The sequence below is a fragment of the Staurois parvus genome, unplaced genomic scaffold (assembly GCF_062004578.1).
Source record: "Staurois parvus isolate SC_StPar_1 unplaced genomic scaffold, SC_StPar_1.0 ptg000005l, whole genome shotgun sequence".
NCBI classification, from domain to species: Eukaryota; Metazoa; Chordata; class Amphibia; order Anura; family Ranidae; genus Staurois; species Staurois parvus.
The window spans coordinates 6147112-6159498 of NW_028317801.1; the positions used below are offsets into that span (position 1 = coordinate 6147112).

The 12387-nt window shown below is 39.8% G+C and overlaps 1 protein-coding gene across 1 annotated transcript in view; it reads left to right on the forward strand.

The window, feature by feature from the left end:
* Window positions 1-12387, forward strand: part of DNAJB6 (DnaJ heat shock protein family (Hsp40) member B6) — a 116915-nt gene that overhangs the window by 58265 nt on the left and 46263 nt on the right. The window lies entirely within an intron of this gene.

A 12387-nucleotide genomic window follows, 5' to 3' on the forward strand; every position in this document is an offset into this window, starting at 1 on the left:
TCAAAGTGGAAAAGCCATCCCTTTTGTCGGGGTGCAAGGTCCCCTTACAGGTAGATTCCTCTTTAGCTCAGAATTGGTAACAGACACCCTATTTGGGATGTTGGAGGACAAAAATTCAGGTAAGCCCTTAAAATAGAACTATAGGCCAAGGAATTCCCTTAGTGTCCTCATTGGGAAAATTTCCCCATTACCTTTTTGGGGACATCTGAAAATTTGACATTTTCTTTTACTTTCAGTTTCAATGATAATGAAAATCGGGACAAATCGTTTTTGTCTGTGAGATTCTGACAAGCGTTCTAATCCCACTCCACTCTATACAAAAAAAAAAACTTTGCCTTTTTAGTTGTACTTTTAATGTTTTGTCATGTAGTCTAGCTAGTGCTTTTTTTTTCCCATTCATTTTAATGTAACCATTTACAGTTTTGAACTTAGGCAGGAGATAGTATGGCCTTACAGCCTCACATTATGGCTCCTATAGAAAATGCAGGAGAGGTAAAGCTGGATTATTACAACAATTCAAAGAGGAGATTCAGATTATAAGAGATGCTCTCACTGGTGATTGGATTACTTTAGAGCGGATAGTGAAATTGCAGTAGGGCTATTACACCTACATTTAGTTTGATTCTAAACAGCCTGGCAGCTGCTAGATAGGACTATGTAAAAAAAAAAATTTTTTTAATTGCTGGATGAGCTCAACAGTATTAATACTTGGTCAGTTTGGAATAAACTGAGCAAAATGTTGTGATTTCAAATACCTTTTATATCTGTGGATGTGCTTTGTTAAACTTTAAAAAATCAATTCCTTTTTAGAAAGTTTAACAGAAATATTCCATTAATATGTCCTGTACTACTGGTTGTACTAACTGGTTGTCCTGCTTTTTGCAGATGTAGACAGAAACACTGGATGCCATTTAAGCCCAAAGTATTAATGCCCTGGGAAAGAATGGAGGCAGATGGGTTAACAATTAAAATGTAATGTAGTACACAATCTTTTCACGGAAATGACTAATAAGCAGCGTTATAGAGCCATAATTAGGCAAGGATGCCATTGTCTATGGAAGATTTCACCCCCTGGAGTTCTAGTTTGGAGAGATGTTTTGCTTGTAAATAATTTTTTGCTTTTTGTGGGATGATCTCAAACCACAATAGGCTAGACTATAACCTTATCTAATTTACTTTCCAAAATTACTCATTTTCACTTAGCCCAATATATGCTCTTTTACAGTCAAATACATCCCTTTACCTTGGTGGTTTTGGCATCTCCTGTCTTGGTGATCATAGTTGACATTTTCAGGTTTTTTTTGTTATATACATAAAAGGCCAAACAATCAAATCTGGACTCCATTTTGTGTGCGTGAGCCCTTCTGGAATGTGCAGCAGAAATAGGTTTAAGGTCAGCCATGTTTGGATGGTCCACATCAAAGTGGAATACTTTTTTGTCTGGTTATAAAAAGCAAACCTTTCAGGATTTATGGCAAGGTTCTTCTAATATTTTGTAATAACTTGTCAGGATTTCTTTATACAAGACTTAAAACGTTATACTTTAAATCTTTATTATGTAGAGTGGAGAATAAATCTTTATTATGTAGAGTGGAGAAGAATTAGAACACCTGCCAGGTTATTATTGCTGCGTGTCCCCATTAGAGAGAATCACCTGTCGATTTGCCCTGTTTTACCGCTATCACCAGGGGTGAAAGTGAGAAAAAAACCCAAATTTTTGGATGTCCCCACCAGAACAGGAATAGAGGGAAAATGTTCCAATGGTGGCATGAGTACTGGTGACATCCAGGGATCCTTTCATGTTGATGGAATTTCCTTTCCCTTTGTGTTTTGGCTATGGGAAAGAATGTTAAAGGGAAGTCTCTCCACAAGGACACAGATCCCCCCCCCCCCCAAAAAAAAACTTAGTCCCCTATGTGATAGCAATAACATAAGTTAAATAAAAATACAAAGTTAAAAAAAAAAAAAGCGAGCGAGCTCCCCACTCCCACATACGCGGACATTTCGCTTTCAGCCACGTGCATTCTGAATTTTTTTTGGTATCGGTTTCGGCACCAGAATTTTCATTTCGGTGCACCACTACTGATAATAGTGGTAGCCCAGGATGGCTTGGTACACCGACAGTGTATCTGGCAGGGGACTCTCTGCTTGGATGGCTATGGTCCACCCAGACCTATTTTCTTGGGTCTAATAATGTATCCTGCTTTGCGTTCACTAGGATTGAAGCCTTTTTTATTTAAGCCCAGCTCTACAAAGATCAGGTGGTCTTGGGATCTTTTCTCACTGCACTTTTGAGGCTGCTTCAGGGAGCTTCCATTACAGGACTTGGAAATCTTATTTGCCTGGTGTGAAGCCAGGAAGTGGCACAATGTGATTGAAAGGTTTTTGTACTTAAAAAAAAAAAAAAAAAAAAAAAAAAAAAAAATGGTACTTAGCGGAAATGAAATTTGCCTTTTTTTTTTCTTTTTTAAGGGTCAGATTTCGGCTCTATCCATTTTTTTTATTGTTTTATTTTTCCCCCGGAGACTGTTGTTTCTCACTCTTTGATTCTTACTTTGTGCAGGGTGTAACGCAAATGGTCCTATCTTTTAGGCCACCCTTGTGTCCTTGGAACTTTATCTTGGCTGTCCTTGCAGAGGCCACCTTTTGAACCAATAAAGAAACCTAATCCTTTGACTCAGAAGGTGGCTTCTTTGATTACTGTCATTTCTCAGCCATCTTCTTGCCTAGAGTGGTTTTTAGTTTTTATTTGAATCAGGACAGTGTCTTGCCATTTGAATCAGGACAGTGTCTTGCCTTTTTTTCATAGTCCACAGTCTGCAGGGGAAAGATTGCTGCATACTCTGAATGTAGTTCGGGTGGTCAGGATTTACTTGTTTGGCGGCACAGGTCAGGAATTTTGGTTTGTGATGTCAGAAGGGCCCAGGAGTTACAAGTGGCATCCAGGTCCAATATTTCTCATTGGATCTGCCAGTTACTCATTCAAGCCTATGGTTTGAAAGGGCAAGGTTCCACATCTTCAGGTGAGAGCACACTCTACCAGGAGTGTGGGGGCATTTTGGGCTATGCACCATTGGGTATCAGTTGGTCAAGTTTGTAAGGCCATTACATGGTCTTCAGTTCATACATTCACAAGGTTTTACCAGGTGGAGGATTTTGCCTTTGGCTGCAGCAGTGAAACGTATGGCTGAGTAGGACCTTTGGGATTGATGGTGGTTATGGTGTCACCCACCCCTCAGATTTTTTTTTTTCTTATTGCTTTTAGGAATAGTCATGAATAGCCTGCTTTGTGTCCTATGATGTATGATAAAGAAAATTGTTGTTTTTTTTTTTCTACATGCCTGTAAAATCCATAGTACATCACAGGACACAGGTCCCACCCCTCTTTCTGGAATGTCATTGCTTGCTACAAAAACTGAAGTACTTCCTGTGTAGGAGGGGTTTATAGGGGAGGACTTCCTGTTTGATCTGCCAGCGTCCATTCTACAGGTGGCGTATAACCCACATAGTCATGAATAGCCTGCTCTGTGTCCTGTGATGTACTCCAAGAAATGGATTTTACAGGTAAATATGTAAAAAAAAAAAAGTTTTGCAGCTGACTGGCTGTTGAGTAACCTGATTTGGGCATCGCTATAGCCACCCTATCACTTTTACTGTAGTGAGAAGGGCTGTAGTAATTGGGGAATGGATGTTCGATTATATCTGTAGCTTGCTAGCCTGGCCAATCTGCTCTGTAACTTAAGAACTTTGAAACCTGAAGTGATGAGATAGTTGCTTTAGAATTTTCCTTTCTTGTGACTGCAATAAAGTTAAATGGAAAAGAAAATGTAAAGAATAGGTTCACTTTTTTTTTTTTTCAGGTAAAATTTGCATTTTATTTTTTTTCTGGAGCCTTGAGCCTTTAAAGCAATGCACCAGCAATCAGCATATCGTTGGTGCCATGCAGGTCTCCTGCAGACCTGTCAGTATATCTGCTTGCTAATATGGGATATATGGGCAAGCCGATATACTGACAGAATTAATAAACTACCATGGGGCTCCACAGGGCCATGGTAGTTCATTGAGAACTACAAGCCGACAGCCACAAAGGCTGTTGGGGCTTGTAGTTCATTCATTCACAGAGCACCATACATGATGTGGCTGGGTGGGTAGAGCCCCGCACTGACAAGTGTTTTTTAAAAACTGTGACAGCTAGCGGGAAGAAGATCCGCTAGCTGTCGCAACGGGGAGCAGGGGCCAGTCCATTTGTAACATGTTACACCCTGAATATGGATGTAACATGTTACCAAAGGTGATCTTATCCTTTAAACAGTGATTGCACAGCACATGTATCACTGTGAGCGTCAGAGTGAAGGCAACCATTCATGATTAAAAGCCTTTACAGGTTATCATGGCAGAGCTAAAGTGTCACCTATGAAACATTTTACTTACCTTTTTTGTTAGTCTCCATTTCATGGGTGCTGTTTACTTGATGCAACATCACTTTACATTTTTCCAAAAAGTAGGTATTTGTGTTTTGAGTACTAAAATTCATTTTAGAGTTTTCTTTGTAAATTTGCGTTTTTTTTAAGCAACTCTAGAAATTTCTTTTTACAAAAAAAAAAATTGCAATTGCTACCATTATATTCTTCTGGGCCTCTGCTTTAAGAGGAAGTGTTTCCAAGTCCTTTTTCTAGCAAAAATGCAGATTTTGAAGGTGTGGGAAAAATTGCCCTAGACAACAAGGCTGCGAATTTGCTAATTACCCAAAAGGGTGTGGTGTGGTTGTCCCTACAGTCGTTAATTACAGCTGTTCACTAACCTGTCCATAGAGTAACAACGCTGCTCTGCAGTTTTACTGGAGGACAAACAGTATTGTTACCCTATTACAGAAACAGGAGAATTAACTGATCTATTGGAAGCATCAACAGGTAATAAAACTGTTACTAGGAAACAAATATTGTTATGTTAATATTGACACACTGTGGTTGAGTTACTAACAGCAAGTAGGCTTTTTGCAAGGGGGTTTTGCATTATCATACTGAATGAGTTGAAGCTCTGACTTCCATCAGTCATGAATGTCATGTTTTACTTTTTGTTCGTAGTTCGAGATTTCTCACTTTAGTTAATCTGTTTATTGGTTAATCTTTGTAAAAATTACACACTGAGAAACCACAGCTTAGTCTGAGAGGGAGATGTCTGTTCTGTCACAATATAGAGAACCCCTTTTTTTTAGGTTTATATGTAGTAGATATAGGTGGTGAAATATTACATGATGCTTTTTCTACAGTGGGAGCAGCAGCTACAAGTTAAAGTTGGTGTTCCTTTTGCAATAAACTTAGACAAAATGTTTGAAAGTGGCACCACTTCTAGTGCTGTACACTGCAGTGCTGAAAAAAGTCAAAACAAAGGATTTTGATTCACTGAATAATGCTTCCATAAATGCCTTTCTGTTCTCTTTTTTGAATACATAGTTGTTTGGTAGCCACTCTGCAGCAATATAAATGATTAATTGTATAAATAGTTTTATGATAATGCATGGAACAGCAATTGATTCTTTATCCTCAAGAATGGGAGTGTCACACTCAATCTCATCACTACTCGCATCAGCTGCATGGTTTCCCCTCAAAGGGCTGGTTGTATCTCTAAGGCCATGTATCTACTATTATGCAGGAGTGCATTGCGTACCGAGTGCAAACTTCAGAAGTATGTTATATAGAGGGTGCAGAGTTTAGGGTACGCAGGGTTTAGGGGTGCACTATGCACAGAGTGCAGAGTTCGGAGGTGCACTGTGCAACACCAACCCCCACTCCCAATGCTTCCTTGCGTCTCTACTCTCTCCACTATCCATGTATTTGGCTCTGCTTTACCTCCATGTGTAGGCAGCTCTGCCTTGCAGGGAGATCGTTCTTGCGCTCAGATTCTGAGGAATTGCCCCCTTCATGAGGGATGTTACATCCAGAAGCCTCTAAAAGCAAAGCTGTTCCTTGTAAATACAGAAGGCTTCTGTGTTTGCAATTGAGAGCTGGGGGTGGCAGAAGGTCTGCCAGAATCTGCCTACAAAACTGAATGGGAGGGCCACATGAGAGAGCCTGCTGGGCTGGATTCAGCCTGGGTGCCTTGTTTCACATATGTGCTCTAGAATATACCTGCAATTAAGTTTTCATAAACTTTTGTTTACAGGAAAATTGTCTCTACAGAAATAGAGGTTGCCAGTGCTCGTTTTTGAGGGTGCTAGATTTTGGATTACATACGTTTTGTAGTACACAAACGGCGCACAATGCATTCATGCATATCTTTTTCTGGGGCTAATGGGTAGCTGTTACACACTGCGCCTTTTTAGGTTTGCCTCCTAAAGTGTATTTCCACTTTTCCTGTCCAAAACGTACCACTGCTTTTTGTATTCCTTTCACAAAACATACCTAAAAATATTTCTTGCCCTTCTAGGTATGGGGAAGGCCTTTGGGTAGACTATGGATTATTCTGAACAATGTGAAAATGGAGGGACAAAGTGGGGACAGTCTGAGTTTACTTTCATTAAAGTGGAACTTTAACAACTTGATAAAAAAAAGTTCTTTAGCAAGGAACATGCATTTCACATTAATAATTATGCGATCAAAATTGGTGTGTGCTGCAAATTGCCTCCAGCATTGTTTCTGTGTGTTTTTGCTGGAGACTGCCATTTTGTTGAAGCCCAGAGCCCCTGAGCAACAGTTTAAACAGATGATAGCTTCCTTTGCTAAAAAGGATAGGAGGGTTTAGTTCTGCTTTATCTGCAACAGCCATAGAAATGCACACGTGATCGGTTAGAACACCAGTCATTTGATGGTTTCTCAGTTTGGTTGAGAACACAAGCAAATGTGACAGTTAACAATCCTGGCATGCCAAGGATGTAACTGGGTTTTTTTTTTTAAACTTGTATCAATAGGTTTAATTCCGTTTAATCTTTAGACTGTCAGCAGATGGGCCTAGGTGTGACAATTGGAGGAGAGCAGGCTGAGGCTTGAGAAACGGCTAGAATACTAACCACGCTGTGCTATCATTCCTAGTGGGGTCAGTTTTAATAGAAAAGCATAGGGACTGGCAAGAACACCAGAGATTTCACACAAAGGAAGCAATAGAAAAAGAACAGGATACTTTTTAACATAGGTGCATGGTACAGCAGGCACATATCAGTGATACGAAATGTTATTCTTTAACATGTCAAACCCAAGCCCTGAGATCTTTAACCCTATGTTAGGACACAGTGTTCAGATCTAGTTTACAGCGGATAATGAGATCTGTAGCGTAGTGCAGACAGGGTTATTTATGGTAAACATGAACGCCACAGCTCCCTCCGTTTTTGGAGGTTTCAGAAAAGAGCAAGTAAAAAATGTATTTGTTTGTTTATTTTTTTTTAGCTGCTATGTGAGTGGGAGGGAACATGTGACAAATATAAAGTAGGTGTTATCCCAATTTGGCTTCAGAAGTGGAAATTAACTTTTTTTTTTTTTTTTTTTTCTTTCATCCTTTTTAAAGTGGAAGTTTAGCTAAAATGATTTTTAGCCCAGCAGCTTTATGAAAGCCAAACAGTTGAATTTTTTGTTCAAAATTGTCTTATTTTAAAAAAAAAGTTTGTTTTGATTTTCTAGTTGTTAGTGGGGTCAAATAGATGTTTGTTTTCAACCATAGTCACAAGAACATTCGAGCAGGAAAGAAAATGAATTTCTAACCACGTATGTGGTTTACCTTTAGGAGTCATCAAACATACTGAGTTTCCATAGGTATGTTCATGTGAATTTGCATACGAATGTTCATTCAAAAATCTGCTAGTGGAGGGCCAGCTTTACCTTTTTATGTATGGCCAACATTCTGCAGGCATCTGGATCCTGGAGAAATGTTTAAGGCAGGGATGCCATCCTTCTGCTTAACACTAAACATCAACAATGCAGTGAATAAAGGATAAGTTCACTTTTTAACCAAAAATAGTAAATGCACTTTTTTTTTTTTGCAAGTAAAGTGCATTTTATTATTTTGGTTGCAGGAGCCTGTAAAGCAAAGCACCAGCGATCATCAGGTCACTGCTGCCATGCAGGATTCCTGCAGATCTATCAGTACAGGATGCTTGCCTGTACGGAATGTACGGAAGAATCAATTAACTACCACAGCACCGTGGTAGTTCATTGAGAACTACAAGCTGACACTACTAAGGCTGTTGGGACTTGGAAGTTCATTCTTTCACAGAACACTGAATGAATGATCGGCTGTTTAAAAAAAAAAAAAAAAAAAAAAAAAAGTGACAGCATGTACAGTTAACTTCTCCCTGTACTGCTGTCATGGGGGGGTGGGTGAAGCTGCAGCATGGGGAACATGTTGCGTGTTCCCAAAGCTGAACTTATCCTTAACAGCTTCTGATCCCAGGCTAAATTCAGAAATAGCTTCAGATGGGGACCTACCAGCTCCTCCCTTCTCCATTGAGAAGTTCTGTGCTGGAGCGCGATGGGGCTCATAAGTATAAGGGGGTGAGTCTGTGACCCAAAAGGTGGTGGTTTTTTTTTTTTTTTTTTTCCCCCTTAATGCATAGAATACATTAAGGTAAAAAACCTTGACACTTTAGAACCTCCTTTCTTGCTACAAAACGCTCAAGTGTGAATGCAATCTTAAAGTCAACCATTGAGATTAGTCTCAGGCGGGTTACCAGGTGTTGTTACACCACAGCTAACACTATTGCCCTTTCCACCTAGAGCTCCTTATAAGATCCTCAGATGCTTTCTCCAGCCCTTTCATCACAAGGTCTTTTGTTAAAGAACCGTCTACACCTGGGTTGCTGCATACACCTTCTGGACCCCCTTACCCTATACTATGTGAGTACCCCACAGAAGCCACCCTTACCCATAGCTATGGCAGAAACCAGGCCAGCATAATACTCAAGCCTGAGTGATACTGCTTTCATTGCACCGAAGGAGAACCCAATTTTTAGAACCAATCTCTGCATCAGATTCTAGTTCTCTTTCAGGCATGCCATAAACAACCCACCTGACAAAGGCACTTGAGCAAGGTGTGCCAAGAATGTACACTGCTGTGCAGGCACAGCTCGGTGTACATTGTGAAGATTGTGAACAGGTAGCTAGGTTTGCAAGTCTGTTCGCAAGCCGGTTTTAATTTTTTCACTTTAGAAACACATCATAGCTAGACTAAACCTTCCTGTCTTTTGCAGAAATAAAATAAGTGATATTGCTGCTAAATTATATTGGATGTTCAAGCATTAAAGATTTGCTGCTCTCAGAAGCTTTCACCACAGAAACTAGCACTTTCAGAAAGAGGTTAGTGGTGGCAGCTTTCATATTTTCTTGTATCTGGCTTACTTTAAGCCTTCATTTGAAACTGCAATTAATAAGGGTGCTGCTGGTCTAAGAATTAGTATTTTTAGGGGGCTGGGAGGTTTTTGGTCACAACAACAACAACGTGTCCTTCAAACCATAAAAAAAAAAACCCATGAGGAAATGTACAAATAGAACATACAGCTACTGTAGATGTTTACATTTGTTTTTAGTTATTATATACTCACCGGCCACTTTAGTACACCTTGCTAGTACCAGGTTGGACCCCCTTTTGCCTTCAGAACTACCTTAATTCTTCCTGGCATAGGTTCAACAAAGTGTTGGAAATATTCCTCACATATTTGGGTCCAAATTAACATGCGTTAATGTTGCCTTTCTATCATCTCCAACCAGTCTGTCCATTCTCCTCTGACATCAACAAGCATGTTAGTCCACACAACTGCCACTCGCTCGATATTTTCTGTTTTTCGGACCATTCTCTAAAGCCTATCGATGGTTGTGTATGAAAATCCCAGTAGATCCGCAATTGGTGCCAGACGGACTGGTCTGAGTATTTCACAAACAACCGTGCCATGGTTAATTTCACTTAAATCCCCTTTCTTCCCCATTCTGATGATTGGTTTGAACTTCAGCAAGTCGTCTTCACCATGTCTAGATGCCTAAATGCGTTGGGTTGCTGGCATATGATTGGCTGATTAGCAATTTGTGTTACCAAGCAGTTGAACAGGTGTACCTAATAAAGTGGCCGGTGAGTGTATTTGTTTTTAAAAGATGGAAAATCCAAAATCGGGGTACCCAATGGTGGTTGGAGACCCCTAACTTTCCAAGATGGTTAAGGACATAAACAAGCCATGACAAAGCCTGTAGTTAATCCAATGTTTGTCTTGCTTCTTTTTTTTTTTCTTCTTTTCTAGCGGTTTGAAAATGATGTGCAATATGCATCATACCATGGCATAGTTGGAATTGACATGGGGAAAACGGTTCATAGAATTTTTTTTTTTTTTTTCTTTCTCCTGAACGTACAGGGAACTAAGAAGAGCCTACATTGGACAAGCTCTGACACATCACAAGAGCATGCTAAGGGTTCTAGATATAGATGACCTATAAGTGATTCGGTGCTACATCTGGAATTCTGTAAACTACATGTTGTAGCACAGCCTCTCTGCATTCCAAACATAGCTTTTTCATGAGAACAGCTGCTTTAGGCTAAAAAAAAAATATTTATCAAATGAAGTGAAAGATTTAGCACAAAGTGAAGAGAAATTCTGTTTAGCTTTTGCTTCAGTACAAGACGTTCAGAAGAAAAATACGTTGCCTGTGACGGAATTGGTCTGGAATCATTGGATTACAGTGAGACTATTTCAGGTTTGCCATGGGAATAGCTTCGTATGAGTGTTTGTTTTAGACAAATGCATTTCTGTTTGGGTTATTTAACAAGACTGAGCAACTTATTGCGATTATGTTGTAGTTCCACAGGGGTGATTGTAGATGTACAACTGTTTTTGTACCTAGCCGTATCGGCCCCCTTTGGCAGCATGATGAAGTTTGCAGGCACCAAAATTGACACACTGAACATGGCATAGGTGGTCTCAACTGTGACCCTGACATTACCAATGGGCTGCATAACATTCAGTGACTTTAATACTATAGAAAGTTGTCACACTAAAGACATGCAATGGGAGATGATTGCATGATACAAAAAGAGGGAAAGAGACTGCGGACATGCAGCAAGAGATGATCAGAAACTAGAAACATGCTACAGGAGTTTTGTAGACTTGAGGGTGTGTTTCAGGCAATGGTTGTAAAGCTGAGGCCATGGGACAGCTGGAGATCACTACTATTGTAGCCCATTCACAAACGAATTCTTCCATATTTGTTCTCTCTACATCTCTTAAAAATGACTTTCTCTTACATTCATTGACAGCCACAGCTCTTCTATTCCTGACCACAGGGTTATATTGACACCTACAGGAGTAGGACACTAGACAGAAAAACAAAGCATCATCTATGGGAAATCCTAGCTGGTATTAACCCCCTCTCTGCTATAGGCAAGCCACTTGGTCACAAAGCAGTGTAATGGGACAGAACAAAACTCAAGAGGGGTGGGTGCTGTGTCCCATCAATGAACTCGGAGAAAGGGATTTTGTGGTAACAAAAAAAAATCCAGTTTTTACATTAGATAATTCTCTAAGAATTATATAAAATTAGAGTTAGACTGTATAATAGAAAGGGGAATGGATGGAAAAAAAATAAGGGAATGTGAAATTAATAAAAAGTCGTTTTATTACCACAATCTAAATTTACTAAAACACATGGCATGGGGCCCAGGGCACCAATGGCTGTACACCACTTATGTATGATAAGCAGAGGTAGGCAAATTCATTGTAGAATTTAGGATGCCTTGTGTGCAATGAAGCAATAATTTTGTTGGAATGTCATCTTTTGGTAGATCAGAAGTAATTTATAATAACACTTCATGTTTGCAGCCAGTATCAGGACACCGCATATGCTCATATGTGTTACAGATAAATATCCTTGTACTAAAACAAGGTCAAATGCATGTTCTGTCAAAATCTTAAAGTTGCATCAAATGTTGCTTCTCAAATATCCTGTAAGATTGTTGTTTCTGTTTTTTACCACTTTTACCCTCCTGAGGCTTTACCCCCCTTCCTGATCAGGCCATTTTTTCCGTTACGGTGCTGCGTTACTTTGACAATTGCGCAGTCATGCAATGCTGCACCCAAATTACATTTTGTGGGGGTTTTTTTACTCCCACAAATTGAGCTTTCGTTTGGTGGTATTTGATTGCCTGTGGTTTTTTCTTTTATAGTGCGAAAACAAATATTTTTTACTTTTTTGCTATTACACGTGCCCAGTAAAAAAATTTAATCAAATTTAGTCAAAAACTTACACCAAAATTGTTGCTGGTTCCCGACCCGCCATCCCAGAGTATCAGTGTTGAGAATGGAGCCAGTGGTGGAGAAAGCATGCAGCTGCAGTAGAGAGCAAAGCCGATGCTTCCTGTATAGCGCTGGCTCCAGTCACAGGCAGAGGTGATACCAAATGCATTCCGCCTGAGACCGCAACA